Source organism: Solanum lycopersicum, chromosome 1 (assembly GCF_036512215.1).
Source record: "Solanum lycopersicum chromosome 1, SLM_r2.1".
Taxonomy (NCBI): domain Eukaryota; kingdom Viridiplantae; phylum Streptophyta; class Magnoliopsida; order Solanales; family Solanaceae; genus Solanum; species Solanum lycopersicum.
Genome location: NC_090800.1, coordinates 4,971,657 through 4,984,345, shown reverse-complemented (window position 1 = coordinate 4,984,345; position 12,689 = coordinate 4,971,657). Strand labels below are relative to the sequence as shown.

Genomic DNA, 12,689 nt, shown 5'->3' with positions numbered 1-12,689 from the left:
AATAGCTATCACTCAAGTATTGATATGACCCCATTTGAGGCACTGTATGGGAGGAGATGTAGGTCTCCCATTAGTTGGTTTGATGCATTTGAGGTGAGACCATGGGGTACCGATCTCTTGAGGGAATCGTTAGATAAAGTAAAATTCATTCAGGAGAAGCTTCTAGCAGCTCAGAACATGCAGAAAGAATATGCAGATCGAAAGGTTAGGGACTTGGATTTTATGGAGGGGGAACAAGTCTTGCTGAAGGTTTCACCTATGAAAGGGGTGATGCGGTTTGGTAAGCGAGGTAAACTTAGTCCGAGGTATATTGGTCCATTTGAAGTTCTGAAGCACGTGGGGGAGGTGGCTTATGAATTGGCATTGCCTCCAGGACTCTCAGGAGTGCACCCGGTATTTCATGTGTCTATGCTGAAAAAATACCATGGGGATGGAAACTACATTATTCGTTGGGATTCAGTTCTTCTTGATGAGAATTTGTCTTATGAGGAGGAGCCTGTTGCTATTTTAGATAGAGAAGTCCGCAAGTTGAGATCAAAGAAGATTGCATCAATCAAGGTTAAGTGGAAGAATCGACCAGTTGAAGAGTCCACTTGGGAGAATGAGGCCGATATGCAAGAAATATATCCACATCTTTTTACAGATTCAGGTACTCTTTCTCGCCCTTGCTTTTCTTCTTGTGATCGTTCGAGGACGAACGATGGGTAAATTGGTATCTATTATAACGACCTGTTTAGTCGGTTCGAGCAGTTGAATCATTTGTGATAAAAACTGACTGGGTCGACGGATCACGCGACGGACCGCCATGGTCACGACGGACCGTGATGGACTCCGTCGTCCCATACTTGTGTAATTTCTTCTGTTGCTCTCCTCATTACCCTCGACGGCAGGTAGGACGAACCGTCATAGGAACGACGGTCCGTCGAGTGTCTCCATTCCAAAACACTTCAACTCTGAAAATCAGGGTACTGGGATCGACTCTCTGAACTTCGCGACGGAACTGCAGGACGGACCGTCATAGATACGATGGACCGTCACAAGTTGCGTAACCTCATTATTGAAATTAACTATCTAAACGTTGTTACGGACCTGCAGGACAGACCGTCGTAGACACGACGGACCGTCGCAAGTTGCGTAACCCCGACTTGGCCAGACTTCCGCTAAAAGTTTAAATGGGTATTTTGGACTATTCATGATTATAATTATGGAATTAGTGTGCTAAATTTAATAATTTATTTACTTGGGGGTTAAAGAAGATAATAAGGGAATAATAGTGGGTTACTTTTATCATCTTTTATAATTGATTATATGATAATTAGGGTAAAAGAAAAAGAATATGGGAAGAAAAATAAAAAGAACAGAGAGGGAGAACGAGCGAGAAAGAGAGAACGAAGAGGAAAGCAAAGGCATTGGGGAAGTAGCTTGCTTGATCACGATTCTTCGGTGGAGGTAGGTTATAATTTATTTCTATGTGATAGATAAACTCTAAATAGCGATTGATATGTATTGGGTGGTATTGTAAAGTCTTCAATATGCTTGATTGTGTGTTTGTATGTTGTGATTGTGTAATTGTGGTGGTCAGAATGATGAGACTGTTGAATCTTCAATCTTAAATCCTCTCTATTAAGATAACGCCTTGACATAAAGAAGGCTTGATCAACTAAAATAATGAGGTAATATTGGATCGGAGTGTCACGTTTCGACACGGTAGCATTAGGGAATCGGAGTGTCACGTTTCGACACGGTAGTATTAGGGGATCGGGTGTCACGTTCCGACACGGTAATATTGGATCGGAGTGTCACGTTCCGACACGGTAGCATTAGGGGATCGGAGTGTCACTTTCCGACACGATAGTTTTAGGGGATCGGGTGTCACGTTCCGACACGATAATGATAAAGAGAATGAATCTTGAATTATGTTAATGTACTCAAATTCAAAGAACCTATTTTTCCCAAATGAGTATGGTGTGGAGGCTTGAGTCCTCATAGGTGTGCTTGGTGTTGTTGCCAATGGTTCTTATACTTGTTGATTGTCACCTGTTAAATATCATGGTTGATTTTATATTATTACTCGGTATATATTGTTTTCTATTTTGAGTTGGCCGATGATACCTACTCAGTACGTGTTCCTTGTACTGACCCCTACTTGTAATTTTCTTCTTTGTTATTTGTGGAGTGCAGCAAGCGTGCCATCGACTTCGACTCGTCCTCAGATCTAGCCAGTCTTCAGCACATCAGAATTCAGGGTGAGCTATTATTCCTAGCTCGTGCCAGATTCTCTCCTTCACGTCTTGATGTCTTGAAGTTCGGACATGGACCATCTTTTTACTATTTTAGCTTCTTAAGTACTCTTAGATTTAGAAATTCGAGGATAGATGTTCTTGGTGTGATGACTTCCAGATTTTGGGAATAATAAGTATTAAACTTTAGAAGTTTATTTAATTGAGTTTTGGATCTTCCGCATTATTTTTACTATTTATAAATGTTTTACCGATAAATGTTGGGGTTTAGATTTGTTGGTTCGCTCACCTAGGAGAATAAGGGTGGGTGCCACTCGCGGCTCGTTTTGGGTCGTGACAAGATATCACAACAAATCACAAAAGAAAAGGAAGTAAAGTAATGATAAAATAAGTTAATGGTAATAACAATAACTTAATATGTTTCTAAAATATTAAATTTTCTTGTTATCATTATCGATAGATTTTTGTTAGTGTGAAATTACATTTTTGCTCTTTATCATTATTCAGTTTATATATAAAAAGAGATTTCTAGAATTATTTATTATCTTTCTTAATATATTTTTGTTAGAAAATTACATTTTTACCCTTGGTCGTCCTCCCACTTCACTTTTCTATATAATATAAAATATATATTGACGTTCAAATTTATCTCAAAATTTTAAATTTAATTCCAAAAATTATATTTACTCAGTAGCTGTCACACTAAAACCGTTAAACGAGTATAAAATGGGGAGAAGAAACAAATATACCAAATTATCGGATTCTGAAAATAAAGAAAGAACCGTAATATTTGAGAGAATTAAAAGATTCATTTTATGTACGAAAAATAAAAAAACGTATAGCTAGTTATGAAAAAATTTGTGTATAAAATTTTGTTTTTGTAAAAATGTCATTTTGGACACTTTTTGATAAAGTGGCCAAAAGGATATCACCCCACATTATTTTTTTTTATAATTTCCAGGCCAGTCCAGATCAATGAATCGATGAACCGCATATCCTTCTCAATCGAGCTAGCCTTATCGACTTGTGGGAGAAAATAATCCAAATCGACCCACCCCACTAATAAAGAGGGTTGGCTGCCGGGTCGGGCTCTTTTTGAGTCGATTTTAATGAGCCAAAATCAAACAGGCTAACCCAATCGATAGGTTTATGTGATATTCATATAATATGGAGCAACAACTATCCTTTTGCTGTATATCCTTACAAATGGATAGAGTTTGTATAATCTAATTGACATAATCAATGCTATTTCATTGTATGTTGTTCTAGAAGATTAGGTTTATGTCCCTCTCCTATGTACCTTTGAGTTATTGATAAATATGGTAGTGATTTATGTCAAATACTATATCACTAGGGAAAGTAATAGTTTAGGTGGATTAATTTATTTTTAAAAAATTTATGACATTGTTGAACAATATTTGAGGTGATTTCACGAGCTCGGAGCTTAAAGGGCAAAAAAATTGGACAAAAGTTCTAAAAGGAAACATCATTTTTTTTAAATCAAAGGGGTAAAATCGCTACTGGAGTAGCGATTTTTTGTCACTCCGTTACTCCCGTTAAAGTATAAAAACGCTGACTCACGAGTGATTTTCTCCAAGATTTTTTTATTTTTAAAGAATATTGCTGCCCGTGCGGCGATTTTGACCATTTTTTTCTTTTTAAAAAGTAAAATCGTTGGCTGTGCTGCGATTTTGTCCAAGAAAATTATTTTAAAATTAAATTCAAATAGAAAATTTTAGTTAAAAAAATAAATTAATTTTTTTTTATTTTATAAAGTCGGCAGAAATTTACATGTTGACTAATTGGTTGAGTAGTTTGGTGTACTTACTAATTAACTTTACTAAAATCGTCGCCAAAGCAACGATTTCTAAAAAAAAAAAAAGTTTCCACAAAATTTATATAACGCTGTAACAGCAGTGATTTTATAAAAAAAAAAACTTTAACGAAAATCGTTGCTAAGGCAACGATTTTTTTTTTAAAAAAAATTCGCAAAAATGCTGCAAGTGCAGCGATTTTCTGGAAATTTTTTTTTGACAAAATCACTGATAGAGAAGCATTTTTGATTGTTAACGATATTAAAACAAAATCGTTTGCCCTTTTAAATTTTTTATCAATTTCTTTTCCTTTTAGTCTCCAAATTCGTGATTTCACAGTAGCTCCATATAAAAGTCCAACAATCTACAACACTATCTATATATGCTGCCTTAGGGGATGAAAATTTTGATACACTATATGTATTAGTTTTAAAAGTCAATTATTCAAAGTAGTATCTACATAGCTACATTTACATCTTCGATTGCTTCTTAATTATTACACCCTCCGTCTTAAAGATAAAAAATGAAAACTTATATAAATTTTACTAGTTTAAGAGTTAAATACTTTGATTTTATAAGAGATAAATGTCAAAAACAAATATAAATTATTCACTTTTTTGAGTTTCATACCTAACCTATTGAGAGTGTGAGTTTCAAACCTAAACTATCTCTTTTTAGTTTGAGAAACACACCTCAGTAGTGTGTGTAATGCACTTTCTCGTTTGTTTGAAAAAATCTTGACACATGGCATCCCACATAGATGAAATATTTCACCTAGATAAAAATTAAATAATAAAATATTAATATTAATTAAAAATTAAAAATTAATGTTTTACTATCCATATAAAAAATTAAATTATTTTTCTTACCCCACTCCATCAACTCCTCCACGTACCCCCTTCCCGACAACCCCCATCATTTTTTTAAAAGAAGTCATTTATAAAATACTTTAAAAAATTTCATGCTTCATCCTCCCTTCCCCTTCCAAAAAAAAACCCACACATTCATCCCCTCCCTGATAGAAATTGATATTATTTCACTTTAAAAAAAAATCTACCTCCTATTTAATCCTCCGCTCCTAATTCTTCTAACGTTTTTTTTTCTCATTTTGTGTTAAATATGCACGTATACATATTTTTAGAAAAAAATTTCATTAGTGTATCGAATATAACATAAATAACTAAAAAAATTTAAAAAGTCTTGTGGCGGCAAGTAAAAAATATTTTCGATATGTATATCTAAACACTGGAAAAAAATTAAAAGCGGAGGGTTAAGTGAGATGGGTAGAATTATTTTTTTAAGAAAATAAAATAATATCTAAATTATTATGTGAGGAGGGGGAGGAGATGAAGTAAAGAAAATGAAATACTTTTATAAAACAAATTAAACAAAATAAAAAACTTAAAAAAATGGTGGGGGTGGGAGTGGGGGTTGGGGGGTGAGAGGAAGTGATGGCCTGAGTTAAGAAAAATATTTTACATTTTTTTTAAAAAGAAAATATTATTTTTTATAATAGTTTTTAATTTTTAATTTAACACATACCATGATGAGAGTGGTAAAAGAGAGAGATGTGTGTTTCTCAAACTAAAAAGTGATAATTTAGGTATAAAACTCAAACTTTCAATAGTTTAGGTATGAATCTCAAAAAAAATATATACTTTACGTGTGTTTTTGACACTTATATCATTTTATAATGTTATGAATCTTATCAAATTTTGTTGCGTCTAGATATGTCTAAGAAAAAGAAGCGAACACTTTGTTGAGGAACGTTGCCTAAAAGGAGAGGGATGAAGCTTCGTCTTTGTTTTTCTTCAACCCCAACCCACTCTCGCTCGCCGCTACTAATGGGGTCTCGCTTGATTTCCCTTCCATGTCTCTCGGGATACACGAGATTAAAATTATGTATAATATATTTTAAATACACTGTATCATATATCTACAATACATATTAAATCTCACTCTCCACTCTCCTATGTGTATGGTATTTCAAATGCATGTGATCACACTAGATACATACATATACATATATCTCGTGTGATTCGCATGTACTTACGATACAAGACTATCTCGCTTGCTTCCCTCCACATCTCACTCGTCTCTCCCTATTTTAGTGTATCTGGCGACAAAAGTACATGTATATAGGTATATTTTACGATTAGCTGATACCTGTCCCCCCCCCCCCCCCCTACACTAATCTCTCAAACAATTACTATGAATGATAAATACCTATAAATAAGATTCCTTGTAAGAAGTAATAGTCACACAATAGCACTATTTGACATTTATTGGCCATGCACTCTATGACGTTCTCATCACCTCCCCCTACCACCACCATACCCCGTTGCAAATCATTGCAAAGGCTTCCTCCGGTCTCCGCGATGGCTTCATCACCTATAGCTCCTCCATCACGCCACCACATAACTCACTCAATGCCACATGAAAAACTAGAAGTCTTCAAGTCATTAGAATCCTGGGTTTCCGAAAATCTCCTCGATTTTCGTAAACCCATAGAGAAATGTTGGCAGCCTAGTGAATTTCTCCCTGACCCTTCTCAAGGGTTCGATAGATCTAACGAAGAGGTTTGTGAACTAAGACAACGAGTTTTAGGGCTTCCCGATGAGTACTTTGTTATGCTTGTGGGTAATATGCTAGGTGAGGATTCATTACCTACTTATCAAACCATGATTAACACGTGGGACGGAGTACGCGATAAGACAGGGTCTAGTTCATGTCCATGGGCAATTTGGACTCGGTCATGGGCAGCTGAGGAGAATCGTCATGGTGACTTGCTACGAACTTACATTTATCTTTCAGGCAGAGTTGATATGATGATGATTGACAAGACAACACAATATATGATTCGAGCCGGAATGGTAATTGTAATTTTCACAAAAATATATATTGTTCCTTGTGTTCTTTACTTGTCCAGTATGCATCTCGTACTCTTAAAACGAAAAAAATATAATATATAAAATATGTCCTTTAACTTGGTTTCAAATCATATTTTTGATCTTCAACTTTGGGTGTGCACAAGCAGATACTTAAATTTGTATAAAACTGAACAAATAGACACACATGTCCTACATGTAATTTTTTGTCCTACTTGCAATTGTGCCACGTAGGACTCTTGTACCTACTTGTTCAATTTTATAAAAGTTTGAGTGTCTACTTGTACATACCTAAAGTTGAAGAACATAAAAATGAAATGAGGTCAAGTTAAAAGGCAAATTTATGTGTTATGTCTAAAGAAAACTAATGATAACTTGTTCATCATGTTTCTATATCTTATTATTAGGATAATGGAACAGAGAACAATCCATATATGGGCTTTGTGTATGCATCATTTCAAGAGCGCGCAACATTCATGTCACACGGCAATATGGCTAGGCTAGCTAAGGAGGCTGGAGACCCCGTCTTAGCGCGTATATGTGGAACCATTGCAGCAGATGAGAAGCGGCATGAAAATGCCTACATAAAAATTGTTGAGAAATTGCTTGAAGTGGATCCAGATACAACTATGTTAGCCATTTCGAATATGATGAAGAAGAGAATAGTGATGCCACAACATCTCATGTATGATGGACAAGATTCGAATTTATTTGAAAACTACTCAGCCGTTTCTCAAAGGTTAGGGGTTCACACAACTCGCGATTATGGTGAAATAATAGAGTTTTTTTATAACACGATGGAAATTGGAAAAACTTGAAGGGTTGACAGGGGAGGCTAAAAGTGCACAGGATTTTGTGTGCAAATTTCCACTTTTAGTTAGGAAGTTGGAAAATCGAGCAAAGAAAATAGAGTCACATCGAGTGAAATTTAGTTGGATTTTCAATAAAGAAGTGAGTGTTTAGATGAATTGATCATTTGAAAGAAGCATGTAAGAAACTATATAGAAATGTACTTTTAAAAAAAATAAAAGTGGTTTGAGAGAATAGTAATTTGTATTCGACTAAATCATTTCTAAATGTATACTAATCATTAGTTTATGTTTTCCAAAAGTAATTGTTAAGTGTTAGATTACAAAAACACATAGTACTAGTTAGTTTTAATTAAGTGAATACATATAATTTTTTCGAAGATTTCATAATTCTACCATTTCATATCATTAAGAACAAATTCAATTGTTTTCCCTTAGTAAAAATAGTGAACGTGTTGAAAAACTTCTGTTATTTGTCAAGTATTAGTAACTCTAGTCTATTTTTGTATTTAATTTCACCTATTAATGTAGGCAAATAACTAGAACTTTTTTTTTTTTTTACAAAATTTAAGAACATATTTGGATCTTTTCATTTTCTTAGGTTGGTTCAGATACGACTCAAATATATTAGTGGTCTAAAATCAAATTTGAATAGAGGATTTAATATATTGTTTCTATGCTGTTTATTATAGTCAATTCATTAAATTTTTCTTAGGACATAATAATTTAAATTTATCAAACTTCTAATAATTATTTCCATTTTATTTGAAAAGTTTATATATATATTTTTTTAAAAAAACTCAATTTTCAGGCAATCATACAATTTGTCAAAATGTCATAATTTAGAACTTCTAACAAGAAATATACCAGATATTTATTCCAAGTGAGTGACAGCTCATTGCTTCAGTTGTTTTTGTTAAGGGTCCAGCCCATTGATGGGTGGCCCATATATTTTGGGCTTTGTTGACTTCTTCTAGAAGTCTTGGGCAGCTGATGTTGGGGCTGGGGTTTTTTGTTTTGGAAGAGAAAAAAAAGAAATAGAGAGAGGGTTTTGAGAGAGAAAAGGGTTGCTGGTTTTTCTGGACAGCGAGACAAAATTTCAGATTGCAAAAGATCCGACCGTTGGATCGTTCTGAAATTTTCACAGCTGGTTCACAACACATAACACTACATCTTGACCGTTCAGATCGTCAATCGGAGTTCTTGATCGTCTGTTATCGCAGCTGGCGTAACCTGCGTTTTTTTGGTGATATTTCTCAATTTCTCTTCTCTTTTGTGTTGGCTCTTATGTATGTTGTTGTTGGTGGGCTGTGACATCCTTGTAGACTGATTTGGGTGTTTTTACCCTCAATTTGCATAATAAGAGAAGAAGAAGGGTGGACTCCTTCAAGTCCCGTGGTTTTTATCCTTCATACCGAAGGAGTTTTCCACGTATAAATCTTGTGTGTCACTTGCGTGTTTATAATTCATATTTGCTTGTGATTCAATTGATGTGTTGCTGATTTGAGCTTGGTTAATATACTGGTGAATTTCTTTTGGTAAATTGGTGAAGTATATTTGGTTGATTGTCTTGAAGTCGATCCTTGTAGGTGTTGTATCCTACTTGTGTTGTTTTGTGACTCCCCTCACAATTGGTATCAGAGCTGAGTGTTAAACCATAGACATGGAGCATGGAAATAACTCTATGGTTAAACTGACATCAACCAATTATTCCATTTGGCGTCCAATGATGGAAGATTTGCTATATTGCAAGGATTTGTTTGATTCAATTGATGTGGATAAAACAAAGAAAGATGACCAGCCCACTAAGCCAGAGAAGATGACAGAAAAAGAATGGGAAAAGCTGAAGAGAAAGACCTTGGGGACAATCAGACAGTGGATTGATATTAGCATATTCAATCATGTATCCCAGGAGACTGAGCCGCTTGAGCTATGGAGAAAATTGGAGGGTCTTTATGAGAGGAAGACCGCTCATAACAAGGCCTTGTTGATTAAGAGGCTTGTTAATCTCAAGTTGAAGCCAGGGAAGTCTGTTTCTGAGCATCTTAGCGACTTTCAAGATATTATTAACAAGTTGACTGTTATGAAAATTGTCCTTGATGATGAGTTGCAGGCTTTGTTCCTCTTGAGTTCTTTGCCAGACAGTTGGGAAACTTTGGTTGTGTCCATCAGCAACTCAGCTCCAGATGGTACGCTTTCATTGGATGTCATCAAAGAGAGCATGTTCAATGAAGAGCTTAGAAGAAAGGAGTTGGGTGTTGATATTTCGCAGGCACTTGTGGTAGAGAATAGAGGAAGAAGCAAGAGTAGAGGTCCCAAAGGGCGTGGCAAGTCAAAGTATAGGTCAAAGTCCAAGGATGGGAGAGAACCTACGATATGACACTATTGTAGCAAGCCTGGCCACATTCAAAAGTTTTGCTACAAGTTGAAAAGAGACCAGCAAAATAAGAAAAATGACCATCATAAAGAGGGTGATGACAAGAATACAGCTGCTACAACTTCTAGTTCTGATGATCGTGTTTCTTTGATATGTGCTACTGGAGAATGTTGTCATGTTGATAGTTCTGACACTGAATGGCTTATTGATACAGGAGCTTCCTATCATTGTGTTCCTAATAAGGAGTACTTTATTGACTACCGAGCTGGAGATTTTGGTAGTGTGAAGATGGGGAACCAGAGCTCAGCAAGTATTGTTGGCATTGGAGATATTCGAGTCCAAACCAATGTAGGGTGCTATTTGACGTTGAGAGATGTTCGCCACATTCCAGATTTACGCCTCAATTTATTGTCTGCTAACGTACTTGATGAAGAGGGTTACAAGCACACTTTTGGTGAGGGTAAATGGAAATTGTCTAAGGGTTCCTTGACTGTTGCTCGTGGCAAGCTTTGTTGTACCTTGTATAAGACACATTTGAAAGTGTGTAGTGGTGAGTTGAATGCTATTGAGGAGAAAACATCTCCTAACTTATGGCACCGAAGATTGGGGCATGTTAGTGAGAAGGGTATAAAGCTGTTGGCCGGTAAGTCTCTTATTCCTGCTGATGTTACTATTTCACTTGACCCTTGTGATCATTGTTTAGCAGGAAAGCAACACAGAGTTTCTTTTCCGAGGACATCTACAAGAAAGAAAGTGAAGTTAGAGTTGGTTTACTCTAATGTGTGTGGTCCCATAGAAGTGGAATCACTGGTGGTAACAAATACTTTGTTACTTTTATTGATGATGCTACTCGGAGAACTTGGGTTTATATGATGAAGCACAAAAGTGAGGTGTTCGGTATCTTCAAGAAGTTTCATGCAATGGTTGAAAGGGAGACAGATTGCAAACTGAAGCGTCTTCGAACTGATAATGGAGGTGAATACACTTCAAATGAGTTTAAAGCATATTGCTCAAGATATGGCATTCGACATGAGAGAACAAAACCGAGTACCCCACAACACAATGGCGTTGCCGAGAGGATGAACAGAACCATTATTGAGAAAGTGAGATGCATGCTTAGAATGTCCAATCTTCCTAAGTCATTTTGGGGTGAAACAGTTGGAACTGCTGTGTATTTGATAAATAGAGCACCATCAGTTCCTTTGGAGTTTGATATTCCCGAGAGAGTTTGGTTTGGGAAAGACCCCTCTTATTCTCACTTGAGGGTGTTTGGATGCAAGGCTTTTATGCATGTGCCGAAGGAACATAGATTGAAGCTTGATTTCAAGACTTCTCCTTGTGTGTTTGTTGGATATGATGATGAAGAGTTTGGTTACAGACTTTATGATCTAGCAAAGCAAAAAGTTGTGAGAAGTAGAGATGTTGTCTTTTATGAGCACGAGATGGGTTTTCATCTCTTGGGTGCTGATAAGACTTATTATTCTAATTTCTCTCATAATGTTATTGATATGCCCATGCCTCATGTTTCTGCTTCAGATGATCAATTAACAGGTGATGCTCCAGAGGATGGTCATGAAATTGCTCATGAACATGACCATATTGAAGAGGTACAACCTGATGTTGTTGTACCACAACCTGATGATGAAGCTGTAGATGTTCAACATGGAGAGTCTTCCAATCAGGGGGAGAAATCCAGCCCACAGGTAGAAGAGCCAACACTTAGAAAATCGACCAGAGTTCGTCAACCTTCAAGACTTTATCCAAGTTCAGAATACATCCTAATCACTGATGAGCGGGAGCCTGAAAGCCTTCAAGAGGTCTTGTCACACTCAGACAAAGACCATTGGCTCAAGGCTATGCAAGAGGAGATGGATTCTTTGAAGAAGAATGAAACCTATGACTTGGTGAAGCCTCCAAAAGGGAAGAAAGTCTTGAAGAACAGGTGGTTGTTTAAGAACAAGAAAGTTGACAACAAGCTAGTGAAGCGGAAGGCAAGATTAGTGGTGAAGGGATGCCATCAGAAAAAAGGCATCGACTTCGATGAGATTTTTGCACCGGTGGTGAAGATGACTTCCATTCGTATGATTTTGGGACTAGCTGCCTGTTTGAATCTTGAACTTGAACAACTTGATGTTAAAATTGCTTTCTTACATGGTGATTTGCATGAGGAGATTTACATGGAGCAGCCGGAAGGATTTGAAGTTAAGGGAAAAGAGAATTTTGTTTGCAAGTTGAAAAAGAGTCTCTATGGACTCAAGCAAGCACCAAGGCAATGGTATCACAAGTTTGATTCCTTCATGAGTAGTAATGAGTACAAGCGGACTACTGCAGATCCTTGTGTGTATTTTAGAAAATTCTCTGAAGGTAACTTCATTATCCTTTGCTTGTATGTTGATGATATGTTGATTGTGGGACAAGATGTTGAGATGATTTGCAGGTTAAAAGAGGATTTGTCAAAGTCCTTTGATATGAAAGATTTGGGTCCTGCGAAGCAAATTCTTGGTATGGAAATTGCTCGTGATAGAAAAGCTGGTAAGCTTTGGTTGTCACAAGAAAAGTAT

At 36.2% G+C, this 12,689-nt stretch overlaps 1 pseudogene; it reads left to right on the top strand.

Moving 5' to 3' along the window:
• Positions 1–6,351: 6,351 nt before the first annotated feature.
• Positions 6,352–7,938, top strand: LOC101266663 (stearoyl-[acyl-carrier-protein] 9-desaturase 6, chloroplastic-like; annotated as a pseudogene).
• The last annotated feature ends 4,751 nt before the right edge of the window (positions 7,939–12,689 follow it).